This window comes from Mesoplodon bidens (assembly GCF_964165515.1).
Source record: "Mesoplodon bidens genome assembly, chromosome: 1".
Classification (NCBI taxonomy): domain Eukaryota; kingdom Metazoa; phylum Chordata; class Mammalia; order Artiodactyla; family Ziphiidae; genus Mesoplodon; species Mesoplodon bidens.
In genome coordinates, this window is record NC_138176.1 from 20,350,245 (window position 1) to 20,367,661 (window position 17,417).

Sequence of the window (17,417 nt, forward strand, 5' to 3'; positions counted from 1 at the left end):
AGAGGCCCGCGTACCGCAAAAAAAAAAAAAAAAAAAAAAAAATCATCTGGGCTTCCCTGGTGGCGCAGTGGTTGAGAGTCCGCCTGCCGATGCAGGGGACACGGGTTCATGCCCTGGTCCGGGAGGATCCCACATGCCATGGAGCGGCTGGGCCCGTGAGCCATGGCCGCTGAGCCTGCGCGTCCGGAGCCTGTGCTCCGCCACGGGAGAGGCCACAACAGTGAGAGGCCCGTGTACCACAAAAAAAAAAAAAAAAAAAAAAGAAATATCATCTGTGCTCTGACACTTTGAGACTGTATAAGTGTCTTGGTCACCAATAGTCATTCACCCAATGGTTTTAGCATCCACTAATGACCCTTGCCAGAAGCTGTTATAAATGAAGGCTTTGCTAATTGAATCAATCCTTCTATGCTTGTTAGTTGATTCTGTTTTCTTCTAATACATGTATGATTTTATTTTTTGTGCTTAGACCTCTGATCCATTTGGAGTTTATTCTGGTGTACAGTGTAGGACGTGGATCCAACTTTATCTGTCTCCAAATAGCCATCCAGTTGCTCCAACACCACTTATTAAAAGAACCAGCTTTTCCTCAGTGATTTGAGATAATATCTTTATCATATGCTAAATTCCCATGTGCACTAAGGTCTATTCCTGGACTTGCTATTTTATTCTAATAGTCTATTTATTTACCAGTTTTAATCATAGATCTTTTATAATGTCATTTACTATTTGAGAAGCCTAGTCTCTTCTCACAGCTCTTCTTTTGACGGTGTTTTTTTGTTGTTGTTTTGTTTTGTTTTTGGCTGCATTGGGTCTTTGTTGCTGCACGCGGGCTTTCTCTAGTTGCAGCAAGCAGGGGCTTCTCTTCTTGTGGTGCACGGGCTCTAGGGCGCACGGGCTTCAGAAGTTGTGGCGCATGGGCTCAGTAGCTGTGGCGCATGGGCTTAGTTGCTCCGCGGCAATGTGGGATCTTCCCAGACCAGGGCTCGAACCCATGTCCCCTGCATTGGCAGGCGGATTCTTAACCACTGCGCCACCAGGGAAGTCCCTTTTGAGGGGTTTTATAGCTATTCTTGCATGTTTATTTTTCTACATGATTTCTGGAGTTGACTCCTCTAGAAAAGAATATGGTATTTTTATTAGGGTCATATTAAAATTATATATTAACTTCAGGAGAATTGGAGCTTTATGATGCTGAATGGTCCTGTCAGAGAACAAGGGATGTCTCTTGCTTTGTTCAAGTCTCCTTTTATGCCTTTCGGGAGCATTTTAAAGTTTTCCTCAGAGAGGTTTTGATTATTTTAGTGGTAGCAAATAAAACACTTGACACTCCAGCAGATCAAAGCAAAAGTTTTATTACAGAAAAAGTGATACCAGAAGCGAGGACAGAGGCAAGAAAATCACCACATTGACACCAGCTGCCAGTCTCATAGCGCAGAGGCACAGGAGACCTGGAGCCAGATGGATAACCAGCCAAGGCAGAAAGTACAGCTATAGCACCTCTCCTGAGACTAGACACCGCCCTCGTGATACCTGCGCTTGTGATAAATGAGGGATTCAAACTTACTTACATAGGTGGCTACAAGGAAAATATCTGCCTTTGGTTTCTATAGATGCTACATAGAAAAATATAGCCTGTTCCCTGTTTCCAGGAACAGGGATTTTTGTTCCTGTCATTGCTTTTGTGTATTTTGCCTTGCTCCTTTTTCATATTAGGTTAACTAGAGGTTTAAGTATCTTGTTGATTTTTCAAAGAACAAGCATTTGGGTATGTTTACTATTTCTGCAGTCTTTCTACTTTTTAAACTCATTAATTTTTGCTTTAATAGTTCCGCTTTTGGCCTGGTGGGCTAAGCCCACTGTAGCCTACGTAGACTATTAAAAGTAGTTTTCATTCACATGGGGCAGTCAGCAGTATACATCAATGGTCTTGCTCCAGAACTTTAACTCTCCTGTCATCTGTCATAAAATAGTCCAGAGGATCTTGGACAAGCTGGAAATTCTGCAGGATTTCACAAGAGTCCTCTATTTTGATAATATCATATTAATAATAGCAGATGAGCAGGAAATATGTTGGAGTCCAAATGGTGAGATAGTGAACCTTATAAAGATTCAGGGGCCTGCCACATTAGTGTATTGTTAAGGATCCAGTGGTCTGAGACCTGCCAGACATCCCCTCCAAAGTAACAGACAAATGACTGCATTTTGCATCACCCACCACCAAAAAGGAAACACAACACTTGCTTGACCTCTTTCTGTTCTAGAGGCAGCATATTTATTTCACACTTGGGATACTGCTCTGACCCATCATCTGTCAAGTGATACAGAGGGCTGCCAGCTTTGACCAAGGCACCGACTAAGAATGGATTCTGCAGTTATGTCCAGGCTGCTGCTTGGGTCACATGACACAGAAGACCCTATGGTGCTGGAGGGGTTTCTGTAAGGAGGAGATGCTGTGTAGAATTCATTACAAACCCCAATAGGAGAATCATAATGTATACACCTGAGTTCTGGAATAAGCCATGACATGTTCGACAGAGAATTATATATGTAAGAAAAATAGCTGGGCCCTGGTAGAGACAGAATCTCTGACCTTGCTGACATGGAGTAACAAGTGCCTATGTGGCCAGAGATGCTGTAATCTATTTTTATTGATGTGTGACAAATCACCACAGATGTAATGGCTTAAAGGAACACACATTTATTTGCCTACAGTTGTATAGGTCAGAAGTCCAGAATGGCTCAGATGGGTTCTCTGCTTAGAATATCACAAGGCCAAAATCAAGGTGTTGACCAGGCTAAGTACTTATCTGGAGGCTCTAGGTAAGAATCTGCTTCCAACCAGGTTGTTGGCCAAATTCAGTTCCTTGTGGTTGTAGGACTATTCTTGTTGGCTGCCAACTGAGGGCCTTTCTCAGCTCCTTAAGGCCCCTACATTCCTTCTAATGTGGCCCCATCATCCTCAAGCCAGCAACAGTACATCTAATTCCCCTCCCACTTCAAATCTCTCTGACTTCCTCTTTTGCTACCAGACAAAGAAAGCTCTCCACTTTGAAAGACTCATGTGATTAGAACAGGCCCACCTGGATAATCTTCTTATCTTAAGGTTAAATGTGCTAGATAGCATAACAGAATTACAGGAGGCATAGCTCATCATATTCACAAATTCTGAGGATTAAGATAGGACATTTGGGGGCCATTTTAAAAATGGTCCTTACCACAGCTGCCTATCATGAACTGGATTATCTTAAACCCACTAAGTCAAAAGCTCAGGTAGGTCCACCAGCAATCCATTGAAAGATGGAAGTAGTATGGCAGGTCTGGGCATGACCAACACCTGAGCACACATGTAAGCTGCACCAGCAGGTGGCTGAGACCCCTTGTCATCCATCACTGTTGCACCAGTGCCTCTCCCTCAGCTCATATCTATGTTCACAAGGGAAAGTCCTTTATGACCAGCTGACAGAGAAGGAAAAGTCCTCATAAATGGGTTGTTTGGTACATGGAGCCAAAAATGAACTGCTGCCTATGTAGCTCCGCGCTGGTGTAGCACTGTAAGAGCACTGAGAGGAAGTCCTCCCAGGGGGAAGTGCTTCAAATGGTACACTTGGTCATTCACTTTCTGTGGACACAGAAGTAGCCCAAGACAAGAATATGCATAGACTCATGGGCACTGGTGAGTGACCTGGCTCATTTGACAGGGTCCTGGAAAGAGAAGGACTGGAATATTAGGCACATGCAAGTTTCGGGTAGAGGCAGATGGGTGGAGCTATGGAAGTGGGCATAAAGTGTGGAGATCATTGTATCACATGTTAAGTGCTCACCAGAAAGCATTCACCATAGAAAAGGCAGGGAACATCCAAGTATCCAGAGAGACTTGGCCAGTTAATATCAGTCAGCCTCTGTCATCAGCCACCCTGGTACTGTCACAATGAGTATATCAATGAAATATCTAGAGTACCGGGAATGGAGGTCATTTATCAACTCAACAGCACGGGCTCCCAATCATTAAGGATGATCTAGCTAATGCATTGCTGAATATCCAACCTGCCCAATACTGAGACCAAAGCTGAGTCCCTGATATAGCACCATCCCTGAAAAGAGAACAAAAACTTGCAGGCAAGTCATCTTTTGTGGGGTCATTATTCTGCATACCATGGATGAAGTGTGTCAGTTGCAGCTTTAAGACCATTTCTAGCAGTGGGGTCTGTACTTTGTCTCACTAACATTTCTCTTGTAAGTTTTCCCCTCAGAGAAACCACTAGAGTCTTGGAGGAGCTGTTCCATGCTGCGATAAGTTTGTTATACAAAGCAGGTGCAACTGAGAGATACGAGGGGTGGACTGAAATGGTTGCTTCCTATAGGCTCAGAAGGATGACACCTCTGTGGCAATTGAACAGTAGTTTAACTTCCCCTCTGCACAGTCCTGCTTCTCACATCCCTCACAGATTTTGTTACTGAGGGCACTTCTCTTGTACACAAATATCAGTCTTAGAGTCTTCTTTTTGGGAAACCCAACTGAAAATATCTGCCTTTGGTTTCTATAGATGCTACATAGAAGAATATGGCCATGGGGAATCATCTGCTTTTCCAAAAAAATTGTTGAGGATATTATGCTTTACATAATTTAGTGCCATCATAAAAAATTGTTTTCCTAAGTTAGTGCCAGGAAAGACATGCATTGTATTCTCCATAATAACAGCTTTGCAACTTACAATACCTCCCTTTTTACCATGGCTGCCACGAAGCTCAGAGCCTATCTGAGCAATCACAGCAACAGTTAGCACATTGGCTTTAAGTCCCACTCAGTAGTACCTATTTTTAAGCCATATTGTAATGCTTTTATTGTAAGCTACCTCAAGCACTTTATTAAGAGCAGCAGGGTATATATAATTTAAACACGATAACCCACCACTAGCACCCTTAGGGGAAAACCAGCACACTCTCACTGCTCTTAACCGTCTGAATGGTATAACTCTTGTGGTTCGAGAATTGGTTCCTTCTGTTTATTAGTAAGTTGAGCTCGAGCAAGTTACCTAGCCTCTCTGGTTTAGTTTCTGACCTAAAGAAATGAGGGTAACAATACTATCTATAGGACTGCTGTGAAGATCAATGAAATAACATTCACAAAGTGAGCATGTAGCTGCTCAGTTATTGAAAGCTGTCAAAACCAGCACCAGCACCACCATCGTTGTCATCACCAATGTCATCACCACAAGGACAATAGAGGCCTGACCATTGCTGTTTTAGGTCCCTTTGGCCTAGGGAATGGCAAACAAGACTCTGATGAAATTACCATGGAATGAAAATAGTTTGGGGCTCCAAATCCTAAAGTACCTGAACCCCTGAGACCCCTAAATTTCCAAGTTCTATCAAAGGGTCACGGATGGCCCATGTCTGGTGGCCATAATGGTTTTGCATATGGTAGCTTGTGACCATTCAACCCATTCCAGTCTTCCTGGAGTGACTTAACCTTAATTGGCAGCTGTTCTTCTGCCCTTGCTGGCATGGGTTAGGCTCCCTGGTCTGTGCTCCCACAGCATCCAGGGCTTCCCCTGTCCCACCCTGCCTTGTATTTGCCTCTTGCAGGCTACATCCCCTGGAAGCTGTGGGCTGCTCTGTGAAAGTGAATGTTTTTGTCTTGCTATTGTGTCCCCTGGATCTAACACAGCACCTGACAGCATTGGAGGAGCTAACTAAATATTTGTGCAACAAATAAATGAATAATGCTCCCCCCCAGCTCTTTTAATCATCATACCTAACAAGGGAAAAGGAACTGGGTGAGTTAGGAAACATTACTAGCATGTAGCAATTAACAACCCCAATCATGAACACTATATGGGAACTTAGGAAAATAATTACGTGAGAATGTTAAGCGATACACAAGTTACATTTCTTTTGGCCTCACCTGGAAAATGGGGCTATTAACATCTACTGTACTGGTTTGTTGTGATGATTAAATGAGACAAAAAAGGTTTATCATAGCGCCTACTTACTATGAACATGTTTGATAAATGATATTTATTTTGTTGTTGTCATTATCATTTACAGTGATATTCAGTAGTAAGTGAAAGAAAAAACAGAACAAAAATAATTCTTTTAGGCTGATTTTGACTAATAAAACAACAAATTTTAACCATTTCTTTTCTTTTTCTTTCTTTTTTTTTTTTTTTGCAGTACACAGGCCTCTCACTGTTGTGGCATCTCCTGTTGCGGAGCACAGGCTCTGGACGTGCAGGCTCAGCGACCATGGCTCACGGGCCCAGCCACTCCGCGGCATGCGGGATCTTACTGGACCGGGGCATGAACCCGCGTCCCCTGCATCGGCAGGCGGACTCTCAATCACTGCGCCACCAGGGAAGCCCTAACCATTTCTTTTAATGTAGCAAAATAAGGTTATTTTTCTATAATTTCAAAAATTTGTGATTAAATTAAACGTGACCAGGGTTTATTACCAGCTCCCTGAAACTCATTCATAAAGTAAAAATAAGTATTATGTCCTCCTTGCCTTATAAGGTTTCAGTGAATTAAATGAATTTCCAAATGTGAAAGTGCCTTAAATGTAGTCACATACCTTTTTCAGTTCTTTCTCTCTTGCCTTAATTTCCCCCTCTGGTGTCCTTGTGAAGGATGTACTGGCCATGAGGCAGACCCTGAAAAAGAAGGGAGAGTCAGTAATTCAAGTGAAAATCCGTGCAGGGCTGGCCATGACTTTAGGAGTCAGGTGCCAGGCTGGAAGGGATCTGGTGAGCACCTCCAAGGGAGAGGGAACCCACAAAAAGAATCTTGGAATATCTGGGAAGTGGAGACAAATCCCCCATGCTGGGTCCTGGGTTTGGAAGTGCTCCAGAAAAATGCTATCAATACTCAAGAATTTAATTTTAAAAATGCCAAAGGAAGGCAGCCTCAGATCTTCACCAGGGCTTATCTGTGACATTTTTTCATTCAAAACTAGCTCTAATATATGTATATGTATAACTGAATCACTTTGCAGTACACCTGAAACTAACACAACATTGTAGCTCAACTATACTCCAATAAAAAAAATTTTTTTTAATGTAGCTCTAGCTTCTCACCTCCCACACTTAAACATCCAATATCCTCCAGCTTCTTATTACTACTGGCTGTTTGGATCTGGATGACAGGACCCTTTGACTCTGTCCCTAAGAAAGACATAGGTCCTGCCTAGTTAATTTCTGCAAGTTACCAGAGCTCCAGCAACTGATCAGCACCAGAAAGGTTACTCCTGCTACTGGATTTTTCACTGTCTGGCTCCAGAAATAACACACATTCTGACTTCGTTGTGTTCCACTTACTCCCTCTGAGAACACACAGACAGAAATTGGATTAAGGGACCACTCAGTGTCAATGTGAGCAGTCACAGGTGTCTGGAGTCCTTTTGTTTTTAAAAGTCCAGCAGCCTCCTTTGCACCTGTTGGCAGAATAGCAGATTGCTCTGTTTCATTCATGCTGTATGGGAGAGTCAATCACAGTTTCAACTACAAAGTCAACATTTGGGAAGCCGGGCCAGGCACTTTTCACTTAATCCTCACAAAATACTCTGCAAGGCAGGTGTTATTATGCCCATTTGTTGGATGAGAGAACTGGGTCTCAAAATTCAGAAGCATAAACAAGATCATACAGCAGAGCTAGGATTCTAAAGTAGGGCTCTGGCTTGCTGAGAGCCTGGCTCTTTCTACTACATCAGAGTATAGACAGAATGTTGGACTTTAAAGATTTGCTCTATAAGTTCATATTTTAAGGCACTACTGCTGCTTCAAGTACAAAAGAATAATAGATAAAATATCAAAAAAAATTAATCCTTGCTCCAGAGCACAATAAACACCTCTGTGGACTACTGAAGATGAACCTGAAAACCAAAAATTTTGAGCACATCAAGAAATCTAACCCTAAGAAAGAAAGCTAATAAAATCACGTAATAGAAAGGAAAATTTTAATACAGATTAAATTAAAATAATAGGATTTTCTGACATAACATTTCAAATGATATATTTAGGATGCATTTTTCGCATTGCATCTTAACAAGGTGCATGGTTTCAATTTGTCCCATTACCAGTGATGTTCATTTTGACCACCTGATTAAGATGACATCTTCCAGGTTTCTATACTGTACAGTCACTCTTTTCCCCTTTGTAACTAATAAGAATTTTGTGGGGAAGCCATTAGGATGCTGCTGCATGTGTGCAAACTAGAGTCAATGATGTCTTCTACTGAGATAACAGCAAAGGAGGTGGGCATATTTCATAAACCTCAGGAAATAAAAGCCACAAACCATGGTAGTTATTTGGATATGAGGAATGAGAGAGGGAGAAGCTAAGGACAGTGTAAAAGTATTCTGGCCTAGGCAGGTGGGTGGATGGAGATGAATTATGGCGCACAAGAGAGAGAGTAGTCAGGGGAAGATGGAAAGTTCAGTGTGTGGGTAGATTCTCACTCATAACTTGTGAGTCATTACTCTTATTTTAAAATTATTTCAAATTTAATTTTTGAATAATATATTCATATCATATGAAAATATTAAAGAATACAGAATATTTGGAAGTTAAACAGCAAACTACTGAATAATCCATGGGCCGAAGTGGAAATCAAAAGGGAAATTAGAATATATTTGGAAATGAATGAAAATAAAAATACCACATATCAGGGCTTCCCTGTTGGCACAGTGGTTAAGAATCTGCCTGCCAATGCAAGGCACATGAGTTTGAGCCCTGGTCAGGGAAGATCCCACATGCCGTGGAGCAACTAAGCCTGTGCGCCACACTACTGAGCCTGCACTCTAGAGCCTGCGAGCTGCAACTGCTGAAGCCCGCGAGCCGCAACTGCTGAAGCCCGCGTGCCACAGCTACTGAAGCCCACATGCCTAGAGGCCGTGCTCCGCAACAAGAGAAGGCACTGCAACGAGAAGCCCACGCACCTCAGCGAAGAGTAGCCCCCGCTCGCCACAACTAGAGAAAGCCCGCGCGCAGCAATGAAGACTCAACGCAGCCAAAAATAAATAAATTAATTAATTTAAAAAAAAAAGAAAAGATAAAAAAGTACCACATATCAAATTTTGTGGGGTGCAGTTAAAGTGGTGCATAGAGGGATATTTATAGCTTTAAATGCTCATATTAGAAAAATAAAAAAGGAAAGCTCTAAAGTAAATTATCTAAGCTTCCATCTTAAGAACCTACCAAAAGAAGAGCAAATTAAATTCAGGGTAAATAAATAGAAGGAAGAAAATAATAAAGACAAGGGCAGAAACCAAAGAAATAAGAAATGGACAAATGGATAAAAATCAATTAAATCAAAAGCTACTACTTTGAAAGAATAAAATTTATCCCAGGGATGCAAGGATGGTTCAGTATCCATAAATCAAACAATGTGATAAGCCATCTTTAACAAGAATAAAAATTATATAGCCATCTCAATAGATACAGAAAAAGCTTCTGACTAAATTCAACATCCATTTATGGTAAAAACTCACCACAAAGTGGGTATAGAGGGAACATACCTCAACATAATAAAGGCCATATATGAGAAGCCTACAGCTAACATAATACTCAATGGTGAAAACCTGAAAGCATTTCCTCCAATATCAGGAATAAGGATGCCCAGTCTTGCCACTTTTATTCAACATAGTTTTGGAAGTCCTAGACACAGAAGTCAGGCAAGAAAAAGAAATAAAAGGAATCCAAATTGGAAAGGAAGAAGTAAAACTATCACTGTTTGCAGATGACATGATACCATACAAAGAAAATCCTAAAGATGTCACCAAAAAAACTACTAGAACTCATCAATGAATTTGGTAAAGTAGTAGGGTACAAAATTAGTGTACAGAAATCTGTTACATTTCTATACACTAACAATGAACTAACAGAAAGAGAAAATAAGAAAACAATCCCATTTACAATCACATCAAAAAGAATAAAAAGGAAAAATAAACAAACGGGACTTATCAAACTAAAAAGTTTTTTGTACAACGAAGGAAACTATCAACAAAACTAAAGGGCCACCTACTGAATGGGAGAAGATATTTGCTAATGATATATCTGATAAGGGGTTAATATCCAAAATATACAAAGAACTCATACAACTCAACATCAAAAAAACAAACAACCCGATTAAAAATAGGTAGGGGACCTTAATAGACATTTTTCTATAGAAGACCTATAGATGACCAACAGGCACAAAAAAAAGATGCTCAAAAATCACTAATCATCAAGGAAATGCAAATCAAAATCACAATGAGATATCATCTCACACGTGTCAGAATGGCTGTTATCAAAAAGAACAAATATTGAGCTTCCCTGGTGGCGCAGTGGTTGAGAGTCTGCCTGCCGATGCAGGGGACACGGGTTTGTGCCCCGGTCCGGGAGGGTCCCACATGCCGCGGAGCAGCTATGCCCGTGAGCCATGGCCGTTGAGCCTACGTGTCCGGAGCCTGTGCTCCACAACGTGAGAGGCCACAGCAGTGAGAGGCCCACGTAACGCAAACAAACAAACAAACAAACAAACAAAACAAATATCAAGTGTTGGTGAGGATGTGAAGAAAAGGGAACTCTTGTGTAGGGTTGGTGGGAATGTAAGTTGGTGCAGGCATTATAGAAGACAATACGAGGATTCCTCAAAAAAGTTGAAAATAGAGCTACCATAAGATCTAGCACTTCCACTCTTGAGTATTTTTCCAAAGAAAACAAAAACACTAATTAGAAAAGATATATACACCCTTGTGTTCATTGCAGCATTATTTACAATGGCCAAGGTATGGAAGCAACCTAAGTGCCTATCAATAGATGAATGGACATAGCAGCCTTGGACTGAGCCTGGGAAGGGCCTGAGCTGGTGGGGAGAGGACAGGGGCTCAAATCCTTTCTCTGCCACTTAGCTGTGGATTCTTGGGCAAGCTACCTTACCTCGCCTTGGCTCAGCCAGTTCACTTCTCTGCAAAATGGGGATAAATGAGGCCCGGCTTAAAGTTTTCAGAGGTAAGTAAGAGAGCGTAGGAAAAGCACCTGGCACCCGCCTAGCACAGAGGACAAACCCTCCATACAAGGTACTTCTCTCTCTCCAAATGATGTGTGTGCCGGTGTGTGTGTGTGTAAAGGTGTAAATACATGTGTGTGTTCGTGAGTGAGAAAAGGCAGGGCCAGCTGTGGGATACAGCACACAGTTGGCTCAATTACTCATGGCCTCAAAATAAAAAGCTGCTCCAGGCATGTATAGGCCCCAGGATGATTGTAAATCCCACAGCCCTGGGCCCAGGCCAGAACACGTGCCAACCCTACCCCACCCCCTCTGCTGGTGGCCAGAGCCCTGCTGCCTTCCTCTGTCCCCAGATGGCCTGGTCCATGCCTACCCAGGGCCCTAGGAAGCCACACAGCACCAGGGGCTCCAGAGTCATCCTGAAGGGTCCAGGGAGGGGGTCCGGGGCAGAGGCTGGGACCACGGTTGTCTGCAGGGCTTTTTGGAGACTCTGCACTGCTTTCCTGCTCCGGGGACCTCTCCAGGTTAAGGAGATCCATCTGGAACCAGCGAGTGGAGGGATGCACAGCCTGGGCCTCTCGCCTTACATGTGGCTCAGCCAGGGGTGTGGATCCTTAGTCCCTCCCACACAGGAGCTGGCAGAGCAGGTGGAGCTCTTTAGCCTCAGCGTTTCTGAGGAGGGCTCAGGGATCTCCTTCCTGTTCTGGAGCTTTGGGAGAGCTGGCCATCTAAAGGACTCCTGCTGTGACAGGAGTCAGACAGCTCCCTCCCCGGCTGAGCTCTGTAAAGCTGTTTTTCTGTGACTTTGTTAAAGGTGAGGGGCACACAGACCGCTCTGGAAGGTCAGCAGGAAGCCAGCAGGCCTCTCTGTTTCCCCAGTAGTCCTAGTGAGCCCTGGGAGTGTTGGCAGGGGTGGTGATCCTGGGGAAAGATTCAGTGGGCAGCAAGTCCAGCCTCCTTCCGTTCCTCTAGACAGGAAAGTGGAGTGCCAAGAAGGGACAGGACTTGCCTGAGGTCACCCACAGTAGAAGCAGGTGCAGGCTGAGGTCTACAACCCAGGAATACTCTCCTGCCCACCTCTGTGTTCCCAGCGTCAGATATAAGGCCCCAAGAGTAACAGGGGCTCAAAGCGATAGTGGGCTGAACTCAAACCCAGGTTTCCTGGTGGTGAGCCCAGGACTCTTCCTACCCCCCCAAGATGCCACTGCAAAAGTTCTACATGAGGAAATAAATATTTTATAAGCTCCTACTTGAGGGTAAGTGCGGTAGATTAGAGATGGCTGCAAAATCTTGGCTATTCCTCCCGTGCAGTGGTGGGGCCCAATTTCCCTCACCTTGAAACTCGGCTGGGCTCTGTGGCTTTGTGAGTCGCCTAACAAATGAATTATGTGAGAGTGCTGCTCTGGGACATCTACGGTTAGTTTCCCTTAACTTCATACCAGATACAGGAATGAAGCCGCCTTGGACTCTCCCAGGTGATCCCATCTTCCAGCTGAATCCCACTCAGGGGACTGCCATTGACGTCACGCAGAGCAAAGAATCACCTAGCTGAGCCCTGACCAGGTTCCTGACCCACAAAATCATGACATAGAATAGAATGGTGGTTGTTTTCATCTACTGAGTTTGGTCTCATTTGTTGCACAGCAAAATAGATAACCGTACGGTAACTTTCCATCTTGAACATATCAGAGAGCAGCTGGCTGTTGACTACTTTCAAAAGCGAGTACACACACCCCTGAATTATATACATGTTGTAAGCATGGATTTCTTTGGAGCCTTTCTTAAAGCTAATTTTGGCCCCAGATATTACAAATGTAACTTAGATACCAACTGGCATAAAAAAAAATTAAACCTAATTCTTATGGAGCAACCAAGGCGTGCAAAGCACTCTGTTCTTATTTAATTCTAAGATAGTTTCATGTGGTATCTCCATTTTCCTAGAGAGGAAATGGAAACAGAGGTTAACAAGCTGGCCTAAGACCACACAACCAGCAAATGCCAGGGCTGGGAGGCAAACCCCGGCTTTTCTCCAGAACCTCCCTCGATGGTGGGTGCTTCCACGTATGAGAAAACACACCTGGACAGGCTGTGTTGGTGGCACTAGGAGCTCCGGGCAGACGCTGGAGTGAGGGTCCCAGGGCCCCAGGAGAGCTGCCTCTAGGATAAGAATGAGCACAAGCCCAGGACCAGCCTTCCTCCACCTGCCCAAGCCCCTTCCTCAGGCCCCTGGCACAGCTGTCACCATCCCAGCCTGTGATCCGATTACAGACCCCAGAGCCGCTGGTCTCTTCCTGCTGCTGCTGCTGCTAGTGCACAGGAAAGCAGAGGCCCATCCTGCCTGCGAACAACGCGGAAGCCGGAGGACGAAGCTATCAGAGGCCCTGCCAGCTGCCGTCATCGCTGTGGGCCCCGCCCTCCGAGCTCATTCTCTGGGGTCTTAGGCGGCGGCTGCTGAAGAGGGGCAGGAACGAGGGCCCCGCGGTGAGGATGTGAGGAATCCTGCAGTTGGCTTTGTTTAGACGGCTGGTAGGGGCGCCTCCTCCCTTGCACCAGAGTGCAGACACGTGCGCACACACAGAGGAAGCCCCCCCTCCACCTCCCACCCAGTGGCCTCGCACAGGAGGCCCAGGCGGGGATTAATGCTGGGCTTCACCAGTTATGAATTTGGCGACTGTGGGCCTGCTCCTAATCTAAGCTTCAGTTTCCTCACGTGTAAAATGGGTTCATCATAGCACCTAACTCGTAGGTTTTTACATCCCAGGTCCTCACCAAATGCTTGTTGAGTAAAACCAGTCCCCGCCACATCGACCCATCCATTCTCTGTGGTACAGGCCCCAGACCCCACTTCTTTCCTTCCTAGCACCCCTACACCTACTCAGCTGGGCTTGACCCGAGGTGCTCTTTTCTAGGCCTCCCCCTTCCCACCCTGCAAGTCCGTGAGCTACTTTCCTCAGGGTCACACTTCTGAGGGCTAGAGCAGGGGGTCCAAGAGGCTTCGGATGTTTAGAAAATGTACCCAGTTCTTGGAAATAAGCGTAAGCCTACTGAATGCTCTTTCAAGGTCACACTAGAGCAGTGTCCAACAGGCCCCCTAGGGGCCTTCTGACTCTCTAAGGGAAGGCCATTTCGTTTGACACACTGTCTTCCACTGATTAGGGTGTAGACTCTGCAAAGTTAGATGTTAACTTAGAAAGAAATAGAGGATTGGGAAGTTGGAAATGATCCTTGTAGGCTAGAAAAATAACCCCAAAGATTATAGTTTTGTTGACCTATAGAGCTTCTGTCATGCTGCTGGTTCCCTCATTAATGAGATAAATCTCTTAACACACGCTCCCTATATTGTGTATGAGAGAATCATATTTTCAACTTTTCAAAAATGATGCTTCAACACGGATCTCACATTTCTAGGAAGAGGCCAGGGTTGGGGTGGGAGGATCCCCGAGGGTGGAAATTGGAAAGAATGCAGCCCCTGTGGAGGATGACGGGCTGTGGATGGAGAGGAAGGCTAAGCTTAAGGCCAAGTACACCTGTGTCCTGAGAGCGGTGATGCTTAGGATGCTGGTGGTGATGTGGGTGGTGGGGGAGTGCGGAGGGGAGGGGGTACATGGAACGACAGAGGGGCGACTGCTGAACATAGTGACGACGCAAAGTGGCAACAGAGAGCCCGGAGCTCACGGGTCCCTCTCCCTAAGCCTGAGAGAAGAGACAGGTGAGGAAATGTGGTCTCCATCAAAAGGGCTTCAACAATGAGAGACCTCAGAGGAAACCATCAGAGGGTAGAAGGAAGGTTTCAGGTGTTCAGATTGAGGCTGAAGGTTCCAGAAGCCTTCGAGATATAAGAGGTTTCGGAGGAGGTGGGGGAGGTATGGAGGATGGCTGGCTGCAAGGACCTTGCCTCAGGCCCAGGGGTGAAGGCAGCAGGAGGGCGGGAAGCCGTCTGGAAGGAAGCAGAGTCCTAGTGAGGCCGGTGACAGCCTGGGCAGGCCTGGGGCTTCTACCAGAGCAGGGCCTGGTGCACATCAGAGGTCAGAACTGCTCCTAGTGGGGACTCTGGGCAAGAGGCACTGGAGGTTTTCCTGGTGGTCTAGTGGTTAGGATTTGGGGCTTTCACTGCCGTGACCCGGGTTCAGTCCTTGGCCGGGGAACTGAGATCCTGCAAGCCGTGCGGTGTGTCCGAAAAAAAGGGATAAAGAAAAGAGGGTTTTCCTCCCTGGCTGGGTGAGAGGACACCCTGAGTTGGTCACACTCATCTTGGACCCTGGCTCTTGGCTTTCAACAAAAGCTCCCCAGAAACCTCAGGTGTGCAAGGAAGGTATCAGGGCAGCAGGGAGCAGCTGTCAGGCCCTCTAGCTGCGTCCACTGCAGCACCAGGGCAGTGATTATCCCCTGAGTGTCACCCTTAGAACTGCTGGCAGCAGGCACGGACCCTCAGCTGGGAGCCTCCAGGCTCCTTCTATTGAGGGAGCCCGTGAGTCAAGCTGGAAAGTTTAAAACTACTCTCCCCTCAAGACAGGAATTAGTTTAAAGCGCCCAGTCCAATGGGGGAGGTGGAATGGTCCTGAGGCGGGTCAGGACAGCGGCGGCTCTGGTCTGCCAGTTGCAGGGGCCTCCCTCCCACCCGCCCCTCTGCAGCCAGCTGCCACCCACTCTTTACCTTGGTTCAGATGAAAGTTTCATTTTCCTCTTTGGATGAAGCATAACCAAAAAAGTCTGCTGCTTTCCTTTGCATAGACGTCTTCAAAAGGATTTCTCCCAGGTCACTGGCCATTCTTTGTTCCAGAGGTCAAGGATTTCAACAGGCTGGAGCCCACTCTTTGAGGCCCGTAGATTTCCCCAGTTAACAGGCAGGACCTGAGGCCTTCCTGCGCCCTGCCCCAGACCTGCTGATTTAGAATCTCCGGGGGGAAAGACGGGAGAAACTGCATCTTCCAAAACCACCCCAGGTGGGGAGTTCCCTGGTGGTCTAGTGGTTAGGATTAGGATTTGGGGCTTTCACTGCCATGACCCAGGTTCAATCCTCGGTTTGGGGAACTGAGATCCTGCAAGCCGTGTGGCATGGCCAAAAAAGAAAAAGAAAAAAGGCGGGGCGGGATTAAAAAACACTCCAGGTGAATTTGATGATGAGGCAAGGCCTGGGTAACATAGGTTTCTGTTAGAACTCCGCCAGGATATGGGGTATTCATACACTTCTCGTCAAACTTCTACTAAATTATTCCAGCTTCTTCCCCAGCCACCAGGTTCACCCCTAGGGTGGGGCAGAGTGGACCCCACAGAGCATAGCTTTTCCACATGGGGAGAGCCCTGTCAAAGGGAACCAGGGCGATGATAGAAATAGTCCGAGGGAGAAGTCGGAGGGGAGAAGCAGCCTGGGGTGTCCCAGGACACGGCCCGCAGGCAGGAGGAAGTCTCACTGACGGGGAGGCACCACGTGCCTGTGGACCTCAGAGGAGGACAGACCTGGGCTGGGGTCCGGCTGCCCCCATGTAGAGCTGCGTGACTGGGGTTCGGGGTGGGGAAATAGCCTCTTTGAGGCTTGGTCACCTTCTTTGGAAAACGAGGACAGCAGTTCCTCTCTCAGGGTTGTTGTGAGGTTTGTCTGCTATAAAGAATATAAATCACTGAGCACAGAGCCTGGCACATAGTAAGCGTTCAGTAAGTGCCAGCTGCTATCATCAATCATTCACTCTACACTCTGCATAAAAACGGCAAAAACAAACAGCAAAACAAAAACTTAGACATGGCCCCAGTCCTCACAGTGCTTACAGGGTAGAGGGTTTTAAAGGGATTTTACTCTAAAGTAAGGCAAATACAAGGTTTTTGTTTTTAAAGTGGCAGAGGAAAAGAACTTTGGGGAAAAGCACAGGTTTGATTCAGATGAGGGTTCTGCCCTTGCTCCTGCTTTCATATTCAATCTGTTGGAGCAAGAATAGATTGTGGAGGTCCCAGAAAGGGGGCCTGACTTCCTGAGACCGGAGAACCTTTTCAGCCTTGAAGAACAAATAAAATGTTATCCCCATGCCCTGCCCTTGCACTAGTGTGTCCAAAAGCTTGGTCACCTGGAACTATTCTTAGTTCTATCAACTTCCAAGTCTGCCTCTACCTCAAATGTCTCAAGTTACTGCTTTAAAACCTTCCTATACCTGCAAACTACAAAGTGAAGACTAATTAAATGGATTTAAGAACCAAAAGAGAAAAGGGATGGTATGGGAAGGGGCACAGAATCACAGTCCTGCTCTTCAGAACTGGAGGATAAGATTAATGAGGACTGAACCTTTCCTCAGGGAAAACTGAGCTCTAAGAGGCTAGGGAAGAGGAGTGGCAGGGGTGGCAGTGCTCAGTGTGCAACCTTTGCCTTTTTCAAATTGGGAGCAGAGAATAGGGTTGGGGGACTTAAGAGGAGTTGATGGTTAACTGCTAGAGAATTCCAGAAT